This window comes from Ranitomeya imitator, chromosome 6 (assembly GCF_032444005.1).
Source record: "Ranitomeya imitator isolate aRanImi1 chromosome 6, aRanImi1.pri, whole genome shotgun sequence".
NCBI lineage: Eukaryota > Metazoa > Chordata > Amphibia > Anura > Dendrobatidae > Ranitomeya > Ranitomeya imitator.
The window spans coordinates 9,439,224-9,458,386 of NC_091287.1; positions in this window are offsets into that span (position 1 = coordinate 9,439,224).

Sequence of the window (19,163 nt, forward strand, 5' to 3'; positions counted from 1 at the left end):
AGGCAGGAACAATTGACAACTGGCATTGAATGAGGGCTAAGGCCAGACTAATATAGCTGAGCCAGAAAGACGATCAGTGAAAACAGCTGCTGAAGTTAAATCCAAGAAGCAGCCATACCACTCAAAACCACAGGAGGGAGCCCAAGAGCAGAACTCACAAAAATGCTACTTGCAACCACCGGAGGAGCCCAAGAGCGGAATTCACAACAGTAATGGAGGGCTGGTGACCTCTCTGTAGTACTGGGGGGCTGGTGGCCTCTCTATAGTGCTAAGGGGCTGTTGATATCTCTCTGTAGTACTGGGGGGCTGGTGACCTCTCTCTGTAGTACTGGGGGGATGGTGACCTCTGTCTATAGTACTTGGGGGCAGGTGTCCTCTCTATAGTACTGGGGGGGCTGGTGACCTCTCTATAGTACTGGGAGGCTGGTGTCCTCTCTCTATAGCACTGGGGGGCTGCTGACCTCTCTGTAGTACTAAGGGGCTAGTGACCTCTATAGTACTGGGGGGCTGGTGACTTCTCTGTGTAGTACTGGGGGGCAGGTGACCTCTCTGTAGTACTGGTAGGCTGGTGACCTCTCTCTGTAGTACTGGGGGGCTGGTGTCCTCTCTCTGTAGTACTGGGGGGCTGGTGACCTCTCTCTGTAGTACTGAGGGCTGGTGACGTCTCTCTGTAGTACTGTGGGGCTGGTGACCTCTCTATAGTACTGGGGGGCAGGTGACCTCTCTGTAGTACTGGGGGGCTGGTGACCTCTCTGTAGTACTGGGGGGCTGGTGACCTCTCTGTACTGTGGGGCTGGTGACCTCTCTGTAGTACTGGTGGGCTGATGACCACTCTGTAGTACTGGGGGGCTGATGACCTCTCTAGTACTGGGAGGCTGGTGACCTCTCTGTAGTACTGGGGGGCAGGTGACCTCTCTGTAGTACTGGGGGGCTTTTGACCTCTCTGTAGTACTGGGGGGCAGGTGACCTCTCTGTAGTACTGTGGGGCTGGTGACCTCTCTGTAGTACTGGGGGGCAGGTGACCTCTCTGTAGTACTGGGGGGCAGGTGACCTCTCTGTAGTACTGGGGGGCAGGTGACCTCTCTGTAGTACTGGGGGCATGACCTCTCTGTAGTACTGGGGGGCTGGTGACCTCTCTGTAGTACTGTGGGACAGGTGACCTCTCTGTAGTACTGTGGGGCTGGTGACCTCTCTGTAGTACTGGGGGCATGACCTCTCTGTAGTACTGGGGGGCTGGTGACCTCTCTGTAGTACTGGGGGGCTGGTGACCTCTCTAGTACTGTGGGACAGGTGACCTCTCTGTAGTACTGTGGGGCTGGTGACCTCTCTGTAGTACTGGGGGGCAGGTGACCTCTCTGTAGTACTGGGGGGCAGGTGACCTCTCTGTAGTACTGGGGGGCATGACCTCTCTGTAGTACTGGGGGGCTGGTGACCTCTCTCTGTAGTACTGGGGGGCTGGTGACCTCTCTAGTACTGGGGGGCAGGTGACCTCTCTGTAGTAGTGGGGGGCTGGTGACCTCTCTCTGTAGTACTGGGGGGCTGGTGACCTCTTTGTAGTACTGGGGGGTAGGTGACCTCTCTGTAGTACTGGGGGGCAGGTGACCTCTCTATAGTGTTTGGGGGACTGGTGACCTCTCTCTATAGTAATGGGGGGACGGTGACCTCTCTATGCCTATGATATTGGGGTCCAGTGACCTCTGGTCGGGGATGGTCTCCTTGTCAGGGGATCCTTCTCTCCTAATTTCTCGCCCCCTGCACAGAGCTGACAATATCCTTCCCCCCGCCCTCCCCCCTCGGGTCCCACCTGACGACTCCAGACAGCTGCACTCTCACCCTCATCATTCTCAATGGCCGGCAGGAAACTCCATATGTCTCCAGTCCTGCGCAGCTGTCAGGAGTCAATCAAGAAGAGGAGCGTCCCCCCAATCTTCAGGAGATTTCTCTTGACTCTGGAGCAGTCGGTGCCGCTGTCTGCCGTCCTCCAGCACTAAGCAGCCTCTACAGGACCAATATATGGGCTTATTATTCTGTATTGAGCACTATGTGGTGCCCATAATACTGTATAGAGCAATATATGTGGCTCATTATTCTGTATGGAGCACTATGTGGTGACCATAATACTGTATGGAGCAATAAATGGGGCTCATTATTCTGTATGGAGGACTATGTGGTGCCCATAATACTGTATGGAGCAATATATTAGGATCATTATTCGGTATGGAGCACTATGTGGTGACCATAATACTGTATGGAGCAATATATGGAGCTCATTATTCTGTATGGAGCACTATGTGGTGACCATAATACTGTATGGAGCAATATATGGAGCTCATTATTCTGTATGGAGGACTATGTGGTGCCCATAATACTGTATGGAGCAATATATGGGGCTCATTAGTCTGTATGGAGAACAATGTGGTGCTCATAATACTGTATGGAGCAATATATTAGGATCATTATTCGGTATGGAGCACTATGTGGTGCCCATAATACTGTATGGAGCAATTTATGGGGCTCATTATTCTGTATGGAGCACTATATGTTGACCATAATACTGTATGGAGCAATATATTAGGATCATTATTCGGTATGGAGCACTATGTGGTGACCATAATACTGTATGGAGCAATTTATGGGGCTCATTATTCTGTATGGAGCACTATGTGGTGCCCATAATACTGTATGGAGCAATATATGGGGCTCATTATTCTGTATGGAGCACTATGTGGTGACCATAATACTGTATGGAGCAATAAATGGGGCTCATTATTCTGTATGGAGCACTATGTGGTGCCCATAATACTGTATGGAGCAATTTATGGGGCTCATTATTCTGTATGGAGCACTATGTGGTGCCCATAATACTGTATGGAGCAATATATGGGGCTCATTATTCTGTATGGAGGACTATGTGGTGCCCATAATACTGTATGGAGCAATATATGGAGCTCATTATTCTGTATGGAGCACTATGTGGTGCCAATAATACTGTATAGAGCAATATATGGGGCTCATTATTCTGTATGTAGTGCTATGTGGTGCCCATAGGACTGTATGGAGGACTATACTGTCCGGTTTCTGACCTATTGTATAATGGCACGCATGGTACCCTATAGGGAACGTGCCTCTGACTGCAGAGCCCCTAGGAGTAAGCTGGAAGGAAACTGCAGTGCACAATTCCCCCCCCTCCCACTACTCCCCAGGTGAGGATATAATTGGGACGCCCAACTGACCAACGGGAAGAAAGAGTAAGGGGCGTCCGGCCACACTCTCGGGGGTTAAATTCAGGTGCTCGGGGTCAGTGCCTTCCTCTTTCTCCCCGGCTGACCCTTGGAAGCTGCTGTCCCGAGGACCCCCGGATCTTCCCTGCAGCCATGTCCGAAGCTATGATTGAAGCCCTGTGGCAGAGAGAAGCACAGGAAGGTGAGCAATGGTTGCAAGACCTTATGTCCAGCATGCGTTCTCACCTCCCTGTGCCCTCTCATGACCCCCTAACGTCACCGCAAGTCTCCTCTATATTCCCCGGGGCTCCATCCCTTCCTGGTTCACAGGCCTCCTCTATGTCCTCTAAGTCACTCGAGCCTCCATCACTTCCTGGGCTGTAGTTCTCTGCATCCCTCTGGGCCCCATCCTCCCCTGGCCTCTCACCTGGCCTTGTAGGCCATGTCGCTTGCTCCCCCCTGACTTTCTCCCCCGTTCTGGCCACTCCATACCAACCTCCTACCATCACATCACCGGTGGGCCAGTCGTCTGGCTTACCCGTGACTGCTTCCATTTTGGCCAGCGCCCCTCATGTTGCTCCGGTGGTGCGGGCAGACAGATGCTCCACGCGGTCCTCCCATTCTCCGTCTTCACGTGGGTGGTGGGTTGGCACTTCCGAGCCGCCGTACTGCCGCCCTATCCACCAGCCCGATCGCGGCGGGCGCTGCGGCCGGCATCGCCATGCACGGACCACACTCCCAGATGTACTGGGCCCAGGCACAGTCGGCTTCCACACTTGGCGTCACACGACCTGGCCAACCCCACTCACTTCTGGTCTTCCGGCGCCACATCCAGGCCTAGGATAGCCTCACCCACATCTTCTCCCTGCTTCTCGTCGCCCAGGCCGCAGGCCCTGACAGGCCAGGCTCGAGCCTCCATACACAGCGCCACGCTGGCCCCGCCCATCCCCGTGCCAAACTGCCGTAGACCTCCGGCCAGCACACACCGGGCCCACTGTGTTCACCCTGCAGTCACATCAGCGTTGCCTGCGCGGGGGCATGGGGTCACGTGCCAGAGCCCACAATGCGGCTGCACAGCACGCTGACCGGTCCGACCGGACTGGCCAGCCAGCTCTGCAGCTAAGAGAGTACACCACAAGCATGCACACTTTTGCAACTAACACAAACACATCAATAATAAACTATGCACCACCAACACCCCGATTGTCTCAAACACAAACCGTTAGTGATTTTCCATCAACCCCTGCCCCCTCAAGCACACCTCATGGCGCTAGTCTAACTGTTACTATGCCATCTTTCTTGTTAAGCCCTGCACCACCAGTCACGCCCCATAGCCAGCATAATGACCACCCAAATCCCAAAATAAATGCCCCCAACACAACCTCAAGCCACGGCGGGTGCAGGCATATACACGCTGAAGACCGTCCTTATCCGAAGACTCCCGCCACCACCCTTGCTGTCCCTCAAACTGTCAGTATTCCCACTACCGACGCAGACACAGCTCATATAGGAGCCGCCATAGATCGCGTTCCTCCAGATGGCGTTCACCTTCCACATTGGATTGGTCAGATGCATCGGGGAGTCACACTTGGCGGTGTCATGCACACGATGGAAGACACTTCACCCAGAGTGGCCGCCCGGAGGGAACCATCGACACCCCGCCCCCATCATCGACCATGCGAGAGCCGGAGTTCCACCACCAGCGGTAGCCTCTCGGGCACACGACAGATCTCATCCGTCACGTGCAACGTCCTTGGCTGCTGACAGAGAGACCAACCCATATCTCTCCGGCCCACTGGCCAGCACCGAACCATCGATGTAACAGAAGCTGGAGCTCCCCCCTCATCTGGGGTCACTCGGCACCAGGCACAAGGCAGCAGACAACATTCTCACGCTACGGCACTGGCTACCGGCTTGGGAGTCCCATCTTCATCTCCCTGGGCTGTCTGCCAGCATCAAGTTATCGCCACGGCAGGAGCCAGAGTCCCTCCGTCCTCTGAGACTCTCGGCCTGCATTTGACAGCAGTGAGTGTTTTGAATTTAGTGAACACTATGCTATACAAAATCTGGAAGAGAGCGAACTAGCATCGGCTAACAAGGCGTTAGTTCAGCAGTTGACTCACCCAGGCTGGTCACTGTCTGTAGTCACTGAGCACAATCCTGATCACAGGTATCAGTGTAATCAGTATAACGGCACCGACCTGACTCTGTCTGTAGTCACTGAGCACAATCCTGATCACAGGTATCATTGTAATCAGTATAACGACACCGACCTGACACTGTCTGTAGTTACTGAGTACAATCCTGATCACATGTATCACTGTAATCATTATAACGGCACCGACCTGACACTGTCTGTAGTCACTGAGCACAATCCTGATCACAGGTATCATTGTAATCAGTATAACGACACCGACCTGACACTGTCTGTAGTTACTGAGTACAATCCTGAACACATGTATCACTGTAATCATTATAACGGCACCGACCTGACACTGTCTGTAGTCACTGAGCACAATCCTGATCACAGGTATCATTGTAATCAGTATAACGACACCGACCTGACACTGTAGTTACTGAGTACAATCCTGATCACAGGTATCACTGTAATCATTATAACGGCACCGACCTGACACTGTCTGTAGTCACTGAGCGCAATCCTGATCACAGGTATCAGTGTAATCAGTATAACGGCACCGACCTGACACTGTCTGTAGTCACTGGGCACAATCCTGATCACAGGTATCAGTGTAATCAGTATAACGGCACCGACCTGACACTGTCTGTAGTCACTGAGCACAATCCTGCTGACAGTTTCCCTTTAACTTTCCCATGGTTCTTGTCTGAAATGTAGCTCCTAACCTGTCTAGCATCTGTTCAGCAGTTTCCTTTACACTAGGAGGCCAAGATTTAACAACTTCCCATAGTGCAGCGCCACCTACCTCACCAATCAATATCTGCAGTTTACTCTGTAAAGTCTGAACATTGCCTGCATTAACGCCCCTAAGTAATAAGGCATTGTTTGGGCCACATGTTGACGGGCTGCGGCCAGTCACTTCGCCCTCCTCTTCTTAATATACAGTCATGGTCAAAAGTATTAACACCCCTGCAATTCTGTCAGATAATACTCAGTTTCTTCCTGAAAATGATTGCAATCACAAATTATTTGTTATTATCTTCTTTTAATTTGTCTTAAATGAAAAAAAACACAAAAAGAAAAGGATTAAAGTTGACTCAACCTCTGTCCTGTGTCCTTGTGTGACCACATTGAGCATGGAGAAAAGAAAGAAGACCAAAGAACTGTCTGAGGACTTGAGAAACCAAATTGTGAGGAAGCATGAGCAATCTCAAGGCTACAAGTCCATCTCCAAAGACCTGAATGTTCCTGTGTCTACCGTGCGCATTGTCATCAAGAAGTGTAAAGCCCATGGCACTGTGGCTATCCTCCCTAGATGTGGATGGAAAAGAAAAATTGACAAGAGATTTCAACGCAAGATTGTGCGGATGTTGGATAAAGAACCTCGACTAATATCCAAACAAGTTCAAGCTGCCCTGTAGTCCGAGGGTACAACAGTGTCAACCCGTACTATCCGTCGGCGTCTCAATGAAAAGGGACTGTATGGTAGGAGACCCAGGAAGACCCCACTTCTTACCCCGAGACATAAAAAAGCCAGGCTGGAGTTTGCCAAAACTAAACTGAAAAATCCTAAAACGTTTTGGAAGAATGTTCTCTGCTCAGATGAGACAAAAGTAGAGCTTTTTGGGCAAAGGCATCAAAATAGAGTTTACAGGAGAAAAAAAAGAGGCATTCAAAGAAAAGAACATGGTCCCTACAGTCAAACATGGTGGAGGTTCCCTGATGTTTTGGGGTTGCTTTGCTGCCTCTGGCACTAGACTGCTTGACCGCGTGTATGGCATTATGAAGTCTGAAGACTACCAACAAATTTTGCAGCATAATGTAGGGCCCAGTGTGAGAAAGCGGAGTCTCCCCCAGAGGTCATGGGTCTTCCAGCAGGACAATGACCCAAAACACACTTCAAAAAGCACTAGAAAATGGTTTGAGAGAAAGCACTGGAGACTTCTAAGGTGGCCAGCAATGAGTCCAGACCTGAATCCCATAGAACACCTGTGGAGAGATCTAAAAATGGCAGTTTGGAGAAGGCACCCTTCAAATATCAGGGACCTGGAGCAGTTTGCCAAAGAAGAATGGTCTAAAATTCCAGCAGAGCATTGTAACAAACTCATTGATGGTTACTGGAAGCGGTTGGTCGCAGTTATTTTGGCTAAAGGTTGTGCTACCAAGTATTAGGCGGAGGGTGCCAATACTTTTGTCTGGCCCATTTTTGGAGTTTTGTGTGAAATGATCAATGTTTTGCTTTTTGCTTCATTCTGTTTTGTGTTTTTTCATTTAAGACAAATTAAATGAAGATAATAAGACCAAAGAATTTGTGATTGCAATAATTTTCAGGAAGAAACCGAGTATTATCTGACAGAATTGCAGGGGTGTCAATACTTTTGGCCATGACTGTATGGACAATGCAGTAGTTCCTCTTACTTTTCCAGCTGCTGCGCGTCTCTCCTCTCTTTGTAGGGGTGCGGCTGAGGAAAGAACGTCACTTTTCCATGGCCTCCTTGGCAGTTGGTGCGCTTTTCAGTTATGCCGCAGTTTTCACAGGATTCGTGTCTGGTTGTTGGTCACTGCAGAGTGTCGGCTTCATACACGAAGCATCTATACAATAACTTGGAAAACACCGTTCAGATCACAGGGTAGTGCAATTAAAACAGATCACGGTTTCCAATAAAGCAGCCACTGGTCTCTGCGCAGTCCCTGAGGCAGCAGCAGCTGTGGTGCAGTACAAATTCTCTACAGCAGTAAAGATGGACACTTTCTGAGTGTCTGAGGTAATTTTCTCATTAACGTCCTCCAACATCAGCATTACATGTTACCTCGGTCTCCAATACAATACACGGAGGTGATATCCTGCTCGTGAGGTCAGTTCTGTGGTAACCTCATGGTGGACGGCAGAAGGTTGTACTCCTGGCTCTTCATAATGCTTTCTGTCAGATAAGCCTCTTCTCCCTTTGCCCAGTAGCAGCCTCTTTAAGTAGAGGATGATGGTGGAGATAGTAGTAGTTTGAGCAACTGAACCCGAACGGTCTCTTTACTGATAAGAATGAGGCAAGAAATAGGACTTTCCCTAATCCGAAGACTCTTCTGCTCCTTTATTTTATTAGTCCCTTCTAGACCCAGCATCCCGGGGGAGGAAACTCCTCTTCCTACAAAATGGCCTCCTCTTCTCACTCCTCTCACAAATTGTCTGACTTTCAACTGCTGCCTCTATTCTTAAATACCTCACAGGATTTAGCTCCTCCCACTCTCATGTGACTCTTAAAGCTGCAGCCATTGGCTGACTGCCTAGGAGCATTTGTTCCAGAAGCTTCTGCATACTAAGCAGAGCTGGGTCACATGATCAAGCCTATGAGAGGAAGATTAACCCTTTTAATGCTGCCTGTCAACAGGTCTCAGTTTACACAAAAAAATCACAGCATTTGTGTGGAACCCACTGTACATCCGGTATCCCATGGTAATGGCCACTATATAGGATACCACACACAGACCTCGAAGGTAGAATTTCTGAAAAACTCCTGTACTACGTGCCACGTGTTACGGGTGATTAGGATGTGAATATGTAGGTTCAGGTCTCCTGGAGAACTGGGCCGACTTCTCTGTTAGTTACAGGCTCTATAATAAGGAGTTTTCCCACAAGCAAAAGGAGCAGGATGGAGTAAGAGAGTATACAGACAGGACAGCATGAGATCACAGACGATTATTTTTGTGAGGTAAAACATTTCCCTGCCTGTATTTAAACAATGATTTAATTGAAAGAAAGAATCATTTGCGATCCCTTAAGGTACCGTCACACTAAGCGACGCTGCAGCGATACCGACAACGATGTCGCTGTTTGATCGCTGGAGAGCTGTCACACAGACCGCTCTCCAGCGACCAACGATACCGAGGTCCCCGGGTAACCAGGGTAAACATCGGGTTACTAAGCGCAGGGCCGCGCTTAGTAACCCGATGTTTACCCTGGTTACCAGCGTAAAAGTAAAAAAAAAAAACACTTCATACTTACCTACCGCTGTCTGTCCTCCGGCGCTCTGCTTCTCTGCACTCCTCCTGCACTGGCTGTGAGCGTCAGTCAGCCGGAAAGCAGAGCGGTGACGTCACCACTCTGCTTTCTGGCCGCTGTGCTCACAGCCAGTGCAGGAGGAGTGCAGAGAAGCAGAGCGCCGGAGGACAGACAGCGGTAGGTAAGTATGAAGTGTTTTTTTTTTTTACTTTTACGCTGGTAACCAGGGTAAACATCAGGTTACTAAGCGCGGCCCTGCGCTTAGTTACCCGATGTTTACCCTGGTTACCAGTGAAGACATCGCTGGATCGGTGTCACACACGCCGATCCAGCGATGTCAGCGGGAGATCCAGCGACGAAATAAAGTTCTGGACTTTCTTCAGCGACCAACGATCTCCCAGCAGGGGCCTGATCGTTGGTCACACATAACGATTTCCTTAACGATATCGTTGCTACGTCACAAAAAGCAACGATATCGTTAACGATATCGTTAAGTGTGACGGTACCTTTACTGTAATGGCTGTGTTTACTCTTTCCCCCCACCCCATGTACTTTTGTTCTTGGGAAAACAGCTGGGGAGAAAGCCGTTATGCTGGGGGACAGAATGGCGAGAAGGTTGGAGGAGCAATATATGGGACTCATTATTCTGTATGGAGGACTGTGTGGTGCCCTTAATACTGTATGGAGCAATATATGGGCTCATTATTCTGTATAGAGCACTATCTGGTGCCCTTAATACTGTATGGAGCAATATATGGGGCTCATTATTCTGTATAGAGCACTATGTGGTGCCCTTAATACTGTATGGAACAATATATGGGGCTCATTATTCTGTATAGAGCACTATGTGGTGCCCTTAATGCTGTATGGAGCAATATATGGGACTCATTATTCTGTATAGAGCACTATGTGGTGCCCTTAATGCTGTATGTAGCAATATATGTGACTCATTATTCTGTATGGAGGACTATACTGTCCAGTTTCTGACCTATTGTACATTTTACAATAGACAGCACTCAAGTAACATAGTAACATAGTTAATAAGGCCGAAAAAAGACATTTGTCCATCCAGTTCAGCCTATATTCCATCATAATAAATCCCCAGATCTACGTCCTTCTACAGAACCTAATAATTGTATGATGAGTAAGTAACATAAGTAAGTGAAATCTTTGGCATTGTATTACACCTAGATTTCTCTGCCGTATCTGTGCCTCATGAATCATAATGTTAGAATCAAGTTCCTGCCGCTGCACAGGGGAAATCTCGAGCCGTGTCTCTCATTCAGCTTCAGCCGCAGTGGAGCCTGCTCTGCGGAGACGTCGGTCCCAGCGTCTCGCTTAGCCTGATACTGTGCAAAGGGTTACTGCTGCCTTTCCAGGTTCTGCTTTTGTAGCCAGCACTGGTCAGCGGTGCAGGCTTTTCTGGGGCTAAGTCGTGCTTTGCACACACACTGAGCATGCCCACGGGAGGACTCTCATTAGAGGTCGGGGGTCACACGCTCAGGCCCTGTAGCAGCTCTTATTGGACCACTTGTAAGGTCCTTGTCTGCTACAGCTATAAAAGGTTCACATGGCCATGCACTAGTATCAAACCAAAGTCTATGAGCTCAGCGCCAGTGTGGTCATGTCTGGATGTGGTTAGGGTTTGGCTGAAATAAGCCCCTAGACTACCGGCACCTCCGGTGAGGAGTTTGTATGTGTGTATTCAGGGCCTTGGCTGAAATAAGCCGCTAGAATACCATCACCTCCGGCGAGGAGTTGTTTGCCTGTTTCTCTGACTGCATGACCACACTTTTGCTCTGTTTGGTAACTGTGTACCTTTGTGAGGATAACAGGGCACAGCATCTTGCTTCTAGCGAATCGGTGGCGTTAAGAGTTCGCTTATACCGCCATATAGTGCCGCCATTTGCTAGCAGCAGGTTCCTCTCCTGCACAGTGGACCCCGGGTTGCGAACGCACCTATTAATACATATATATATATATATATATATATATATATATATATACATACAGTGGGGCAAAAAAGTATTTAGTCAGTCGGGAGCGACATGCGTCTAGCTCTGAGCAGGTGGCAACTATACTGACCGCAGTCCCTAAGCTCAACACAACACTAGAAGTAGCCGTGGAATGCTCCTAACTCGGCCTAGACATCTCGTCACAGCCTAAGAGCTAACTACCCCTAAAGATAGAAGCAGGAAAACTATCTTGCCTCAGAGAAAATCCCCAAAGGATAGATTAGCCCCCCACAAATAATGACTGTGAGAGGAGAAGGAAATTACATACGTAGTATGAAACAAGATTTAGCACAGGAGGCCACTTCTAGCTAAATAGAAATAGAATAAACACCAAAGAAAAAAGCACCAGGCTAGAATTCAATAAAACATATAATTTTATTTATGACAAAAAGATAAAAGCATATATCAACGACGTAAAAACGGGGAAAAAGACAAGAATGCAGGAACACCCAACGGGTATGGCTAGAAAAAATGGTAATAATACATATAGGGTACCTTCAAACTATCAAATGCTATCCAAATAGATATATCCAATAACCAAACAACTTGCTCAGCGCCGTAGACCACAGCGATCACGCACCAAAAGAAAATTAATAAAATATATATCACAACCAAGGTGAATCATTAGTAATTAAGGTGCAATCACAATATAAATCAGAAATGTAAATGTGCATATATAAGGTGCACCATCACAGCGGCCGCGGCGTCCGGGCAAGAAAAACAACATAATCACAGCCCATGAAATAGAAGGCACATAATTACCTAGGTACAGACCACCAGCCAGGGACCCACAAACACCTAAATAGAAATAGTACAGAACAGAACGTTGTGCGGTCAGTAAAAAAACACTAGAAAAAGTCCACCGCAGAGAAATGCAAAAATCTCCACACCTGACTAAAGGTGTGGAGGGCAAACTCTGCTGCCCAGAGCTTCCAGCTTAATTTAATAGATCCATACTGAAAAGCTGGACAAATGAACAAAAACAAAGAAAGTGCTGAACAACAAGTCCACAGCAAGAGAACCGCTAAAGGACAAGCAAGGACTTAGCTTAGATGAACTGGTCAGAGTGTCAGGAAAGTCCTAAGAGCAATGACTCCAGGCAGGAACAATTGACAACTGGCATTGAATAAGGGCTAAGGCCAGACTAATATAGCTGAGCCAGAAAGACGATCAGTGAAAACAGCTGCTGAAGCTAAATCCAAGAAGCAGCCATACCACTCAAAACCACAGGAGGGAGCCCAAGAGCAGAACTCACAAAAATGCTACTTGCAACCACCGGAGGAGCCCAAGAGCGGAATTCACAACAGTAATGGAGGGCTGGTGACCTCTCTGTAGTACTGGGGGGCTGGTGGCCTCTCTATAGTGCTAAGGGGCTGTTGATATCTCTCTGTAGTACTGGGGGGCTGGTGACCTCTCTCTGTAGTACTGGGGGGATGGTGACCTCTGTCTATAGTACTTGGGGGCAGGTGTCCTCTCTATAGTACTGGGGGGGCTGGTGACCTCTCTATAGTACTGGGAGGCTGGTGTCCTCTCTCTATAGCACTGGGGGGCTGCTGACCTCTCTGTAGTACTAAGGGGCTAGTGACCTCTATAGTACTGGGGGGCTGGTGACTTCTCTGTGTAGTACTGGGGGGCAGGTGACCTCTCTGTAGTACTGGTAGGCTGGTGACCTCTCTCTGTAGTACTGGGGGGCTGGTGTCCTCTCTCTGTAGTACTGGGGGGCTGGTGACCTCTCTCTGTAGTACTGAGGGCTGGTGACGTCTCTCTGTAGTACTGTGGGGCTGGTGACCTCTCTATAGTACTGGGGGGCAGGTGACCTCTCTGTAGTACTGGGGGGCTGGTGACCTCTCTGTAGTACTGGGGGGCTGGTGACCTCTCTGTACTGTGGGGCTGGTGACCTCTCTGTAGTACTGGTGGGCTGATGACCACTCTGTAGTACTGGGGGGCTGATGACCTCTCTAGTACTGGGAGGCTGGTGACCTCTCTGTAGTACTGGGGGGCAGGTGACCTCTCTGTAGTACTGGGGGGCTTTTGACCTCTCTGTAGTACTGGGGGGCAGGTGACCTCTCTGTAGTACTGTGGGGCTGGTGACCTCTCTGTAGTACTGGGGGGCAGGTGACCTCTCTGTAGTACTGGGGGGCAGGTGACCTCTCTGTAGTACTGGGGGGCAGGTGACCTCTCTGTAGTACTGGGGGCATGACCTCTCTGTAGTACTGGGGGGCTGGTGACCTCTCTGTAGTACTGTGGGACAGGTGACCTCTCTGTAGTACTGTGGGGCTGGTGACCTCTCTGTAGTACTGGGGGCATGACCTCTCTGTAGTACTGGGGGGCTGGTGACCTCTCTGTAGTACTGGGGGGCTGGTGACCTCTCTAGTACTGTGGGACAGGTGACCTCTCTGTAGTACTGTGGGGCTGGTGACCTCTCTGTAGTACTGGGGGGCAGGTGACCTCTCTGTAGTACTGGGGGGCAGGTGACCTCTCTGTAGTACTGGGGGGCATGACCTCTCTGTAGTACTGGGGGGCTGGTGACCTCTCTCTGTAGTACTGGGGGGCTGGTGACCTCTCTAGTACTGGGGGGCAGGTGACCTCTCTGTAGTAGTGGGGGGCTGGTGACCTCTCTCTGTAGTACTGGGGGGCTGGTGACCTCTTTGTAGTACTGGGGGGTAGGTGACCTCTCTGTAGTACTGGGGGGCAGGTGACCTCTCTATAGTGTTTGGGGGACTGGTGACCTCTCTCTATAGTAATGGGGGGACGGTGACCTCTCTATGCCTATGATATTGGGGTCCAGTGACCTCTGGTCGGGGATGGTCTCCTTGTCAGGGGATCCTTCTCTCCTAATTTCTCGCCCCCTGCACAGAGCTGACAATATCCTTCCCCCCGCCCTCCCCCCTCGGGTCCCACCTGACGACTCCAGACAGCTGCACTCTCACCCTCATCATTCTCAATGGCCGGCAGGAAACTCCATATGTCTCCAGTCCTGCGCAGCTGTCAGGAGTCAATCAAGAAGAGGAGCGTCCCCCCAATCTTCAGGAGATTTCTCTTGACTCTGGAGCAGTCGGTGCCGCTGTCTGCCGTCCTCCAGCACTAAGCAGCCTCTACAGGACCAATATATGGGCTTATTATTCTGTATTGAGCACTATGTGGTGCCCATAATACTGTATAGAGCAATATATGTGGCTCATTATTCTGTATGGAGCACTATGTGGTGACCATAATACTGTATGGAGCAATAAATGGGGCTCATTATTCTGTATGGAGGACTATGTGGTGCCCATAATACTGTATGGAGCAATATATTAGGATCATTATTCGGTATGGAGCACTATGTGGTGACCATAATACTGTATGGAGCAATATATGGAGCTCATTATTCTGTATGGAGCACTATGTGGTGACCATAATACTGTATGGAGCAATATATGGAGCTCATTATTCTGTATGGAGGACTATGTGGTGCCCATAATACTGTATGGAGCAATATATGGGGCTCATTAGTCTGTATGGAGAACAATGTGGTGCTCATAATACTGTATGGAGCAATATATTAGGATCATTATTCGGTATGGAGCACTATGTGGTGCCCATAATACTGTATGGAGCAATTTATGGGGCTCATTATTCTGTATGGAGCACTATATGTTGACCATAATACTGTATGGAGCAATATATTAGGATCATTATTCGGTATGGAGCACTATGTGGTGACCATAATACTGTATGGAGCAATTTATGGGGCTCATTATTCTGTATGGAGCACTATGTGGTGCCCATAATACTGTATGGAGCAATATATGGGGCTCATTATTCTGTATGGAGCACTATGTGGTGACCATAATACTGTATGGAGCAATAAATGGGGCTCATTATTCTGTATGGAGCACTATGTGGTGCCCATAATACTGTATGGAGCAATTTATGGGGCTCATTATTCTGTATGGAGCACTATGTGGTGCCCATAATACTGTATGGAGCAATATATGGGGCTCATTATTCTGTATGGAGGACTATGTGGTGCCCATAATACTGTATGGAGCAATATATGGAGCTCATTATTCTGTATGGAGCACTATGTGGTGCCAATAATACTGTATAGAGCAATATATGGGGCTCATTATTCTGTATGTAGTGCTATGTGGTGCCCATAGGACTGTATGGAGGACTATACTGTCCGGTTTCTGACCTATTGTATAATGGCACGCATGGTACCCTATAGGGAACGTGCCTCTGACTGCAGAGCCCCTAGGAGTAAGCTGGAAGGAAACTGCAGTGCACAATTCCCCCCCCTCCCACTACTCCCCAGGTGAGGATATAATTGGGACGCCCAACTGACCAACGGGAAGAAAGAGTAAGGGGCGTCCGGCCACACTCTCGGGGGTTAAATTCAGGTGCTCGGGGTCAGTGCCTTCCTCTTTCTCCCCGGCTGACCCTTGGAAGCTGCTGTCCCGAGGACCCCCGGATCTTCCCTGCAGCCATGTCCGAAGCTATGATTGAAGCCCTGTGGCAGAGAGAAGCACAGGAAGGTGAGCAATGGTTGCAAGACTTTATGTCCAGCATGCGTTCTCACCTCCCTGTGCCCTCTCATGACCCCCTAACGTCACCGCAAGTCTCCTCTATATTCCCCGGGGCTCCATCCCTTCCTGGTTCACAGGCCTCCTCTATGTCCTCTAAGTCACTCGAGCCTCCATCACTTCCTGGGCTGTAGTTCTCTGCATCCCTCTGGGCCCCATCCTCCCCTGGCCTCTCACCTGGCCTTGTAGGCCATGTCGCTTGCTCCCCCCTGACTTTCTCCCCCGTTCTGGCCACTCCATACCAACCTCCTACCATCACATCACCGGTGGGCCAGTCGTCTGGCTTACCCGTGACTGCTTCCATTTTGGCCAGCGCCCCTCATGTTGCTCCGGTGGTGCGGGCAGACAGATGCTCCACGCGGTCCTCCCATTCTCCGTCTTCACGTGGGTGGTGGGTTGGCACTTCCGAGCCGCCGTACTGCCGCCCTATCCACCAGCCCGATCGCGGCGGGCGCTGCGGCCGGCATCGCCATGCACGGACCACACTCCCAGATGTACTGGGCCCAGGCACAGTCGGCTTCCACACTTGGCGTCACACGACCTGGCCAACCCCACTCACTTCTGGTCTTCCGGCGCCACATCCAGGCCTAGGATAGCCTCACCCACATCTTCTCCCTGCTTCTCGTCGCCCAGGCCGCAGGCCCTGACAGGCCAGGCTCGAGCCTCCATACACAGCGCCACGCTGGCCCCGCCCATCCCCGTGCCAAACTGCCGTAGACCTCCGGCCAGCACACACCGGGCCCACTGTGTTCACCCTGCAGTCACATCAGCGTTGCCTGCGCGGGGGCATGGGGTCACGTGCCAGAGCCCACAATGCGGCTGCACAGCACGCTGACCGGTCCGACCGGACTGGCCAGCCAGCTCTGCAGCTAAGAGAGTACACCACAAGCATGCACACTTTTGCAACTAACACAAACACATCAATAATAAACTATGCACCACCAACACCCCGATTGTCTCAAACACAAACCGTTAGTGATTTTCCATCAACCCCTGCCCCCTCAAGCACACCTCATGGCGCTAGTCTAACTGTTACTATGCCATCTTTCTTGTTAAGCCCTGCACCACCAGTCACGCCCCATAGCCAGCATAATGACCACCCAAATCCCAAAATAAATGCCCCCAACACAACCTCAAGCCACGGCGGGTGCAGGCATATACACGCTGAAGACCGTCCTTATCCGAAGACTCCCGCCACCACCCTTGCTGTCCCTCAAACTGTCAGTATTCCCACTACCGACGCAGACACAGCTCATATAGGAGCCGCCATAGATCGCGTTCCTCCAGATGGCGTTCACCTTCCACATTGGATTGGTCAGATGCATCGGGGAGTCACACTTGGCGGTGTCATGCACACGATGGAAGACACTTCACCCAGAGTGGCCGCCCGGAGGGAACCATCGACACCCCGCCCCCATCATCGACCATGCGAGAGCCGGAGTTCCACCACCAGCGGTAGCCTCTCGGGCACACGACAGATCTCATCCGTCACGTGCAACGTCCTTGGCTGCTGACAGAGAGACCAACCCATATCTCTCCGGCCCACTGGCCAGCACCGAACCATCGATGTAACAGAAGCTGGAGCTCCCCCCTCATCTGGGGTCACTCGGCACCAGGCACAAGGCAGCAGACAACATTCTCACGCTACGGCACTGGCTACCGGCTTGGGAGTCCCATCTTCATCTCCCTGGGCTGTCTGCCAGCATCAAGTTATCGCCACGGCAGGAGCCAGAGTCCCTCCGTCCTCTGAGACTCTCGGCCTGCATTTGACAGCAGTGAGTGTTTTGAATTTAGTGAACACTATGCTATACAAAATCTGGAAGAGAGCGAACTAGCATCGGCTAACAAGGCGTTAGTTCAGCAGTTGACTCACCCAGGCTGGTCAACCGACACGAGCACAACACCTCAATCAGCTAGCCTTCATAAGGACGTATTTTCTGTGGAGTTAGCCCATTAGGCGCACATGTCGACTTAGAAACCAAACAAAAGATATGGGATAACAATTATGTGGATATATGGTCACTATTATCAGCAGATCAACCGTCCGTAGACAAGGAAAGAAGAGTATTCTTTACTGTTAGGGCAGTGAGAATCTGGAATTGCTTGCCTGAGGAGGTGGTGATGGCGAACTCAGTCGAGGGGTTCAAGAGAGGCCTGGATGTCTTCCTGGAGCAGAACAATATTGTATCATACAATTAGGTTCTGTAGAAGGACGTAGATCTGGGGATTTATTATGATGGAATATAGGCTGAACTGGATGAACACATGTCTTTTTTCGGCCTTACTAACTATGTTACTATGAAAGGAGGACAGGCGAACAGCTATACTATGGGAATAAACCAAAATTAGCGCAAACTATGAATAATTGGCTTCAGGCCTTCCTGGTCCTCGGCTGCATCATGGGCCGGAACCATCCCGAACGCTCTCCCAAACTATTTCTTTATCAGGACCTAATATATAATTCATACAAGTCCCACAGCGGTTCAGCATGGAGGCAGTACGACGAGGAGTTCCGCAGGTGGCTGGCCATGCAACCTGATCTAGGCTGGGGTTTAAAAGCGTCAGACATATGGTTACGAGTCGACTCATAGTTTCCCAAAAACAGCCCCCCTTTTCAGCAGTGACCACTTATAACTCAGCAGCCGCAGGCCAGAATTCAGTGGTCGTACATGGACCAGGAGCCTGCTTACTATTTAACAAAGGATAATGCCAAATCCAGGGGTCCTGTAAATATAGACCTGAATGCTCAACCTGCGGAGGTGGACATCCTGCATTCAGGTGTACCCGCCAAGCAAACAGAGTGCCTACGAGGCATAACCCCGGTGAGCGTAACCGCAATGGGCACATGTCTAAGCCTTTATCCCAATAAAGAAGCTGCACAGCAGCTATATTACGGTTTTAAATACGGCTTTTTTTATCCCCTTCAAATTTAGTCAAACACCTACAATCGGCAAATAATCTAAAATTGGCGCTTGAATTCCCAGAGATTTTACAGCAAAAGAAAATCAAAAAAGAGGTAAAACTAGGCAGGATGGCGGACCCATTTAAATCGTTGCCATTCATGAATTTCAGAATCTCGCCATTAAGTATTGTCCCCAAAAATGAACCCGGAAAATATCAGCTGATACATCACCTTTCCTACCCAAAAGGCGCTTCGATTAACATCCGTAACCTACGCTTTGTTTGACAGGGCAATCAAACTCGTGCGCACAGCTGGGCCCAGTGCCC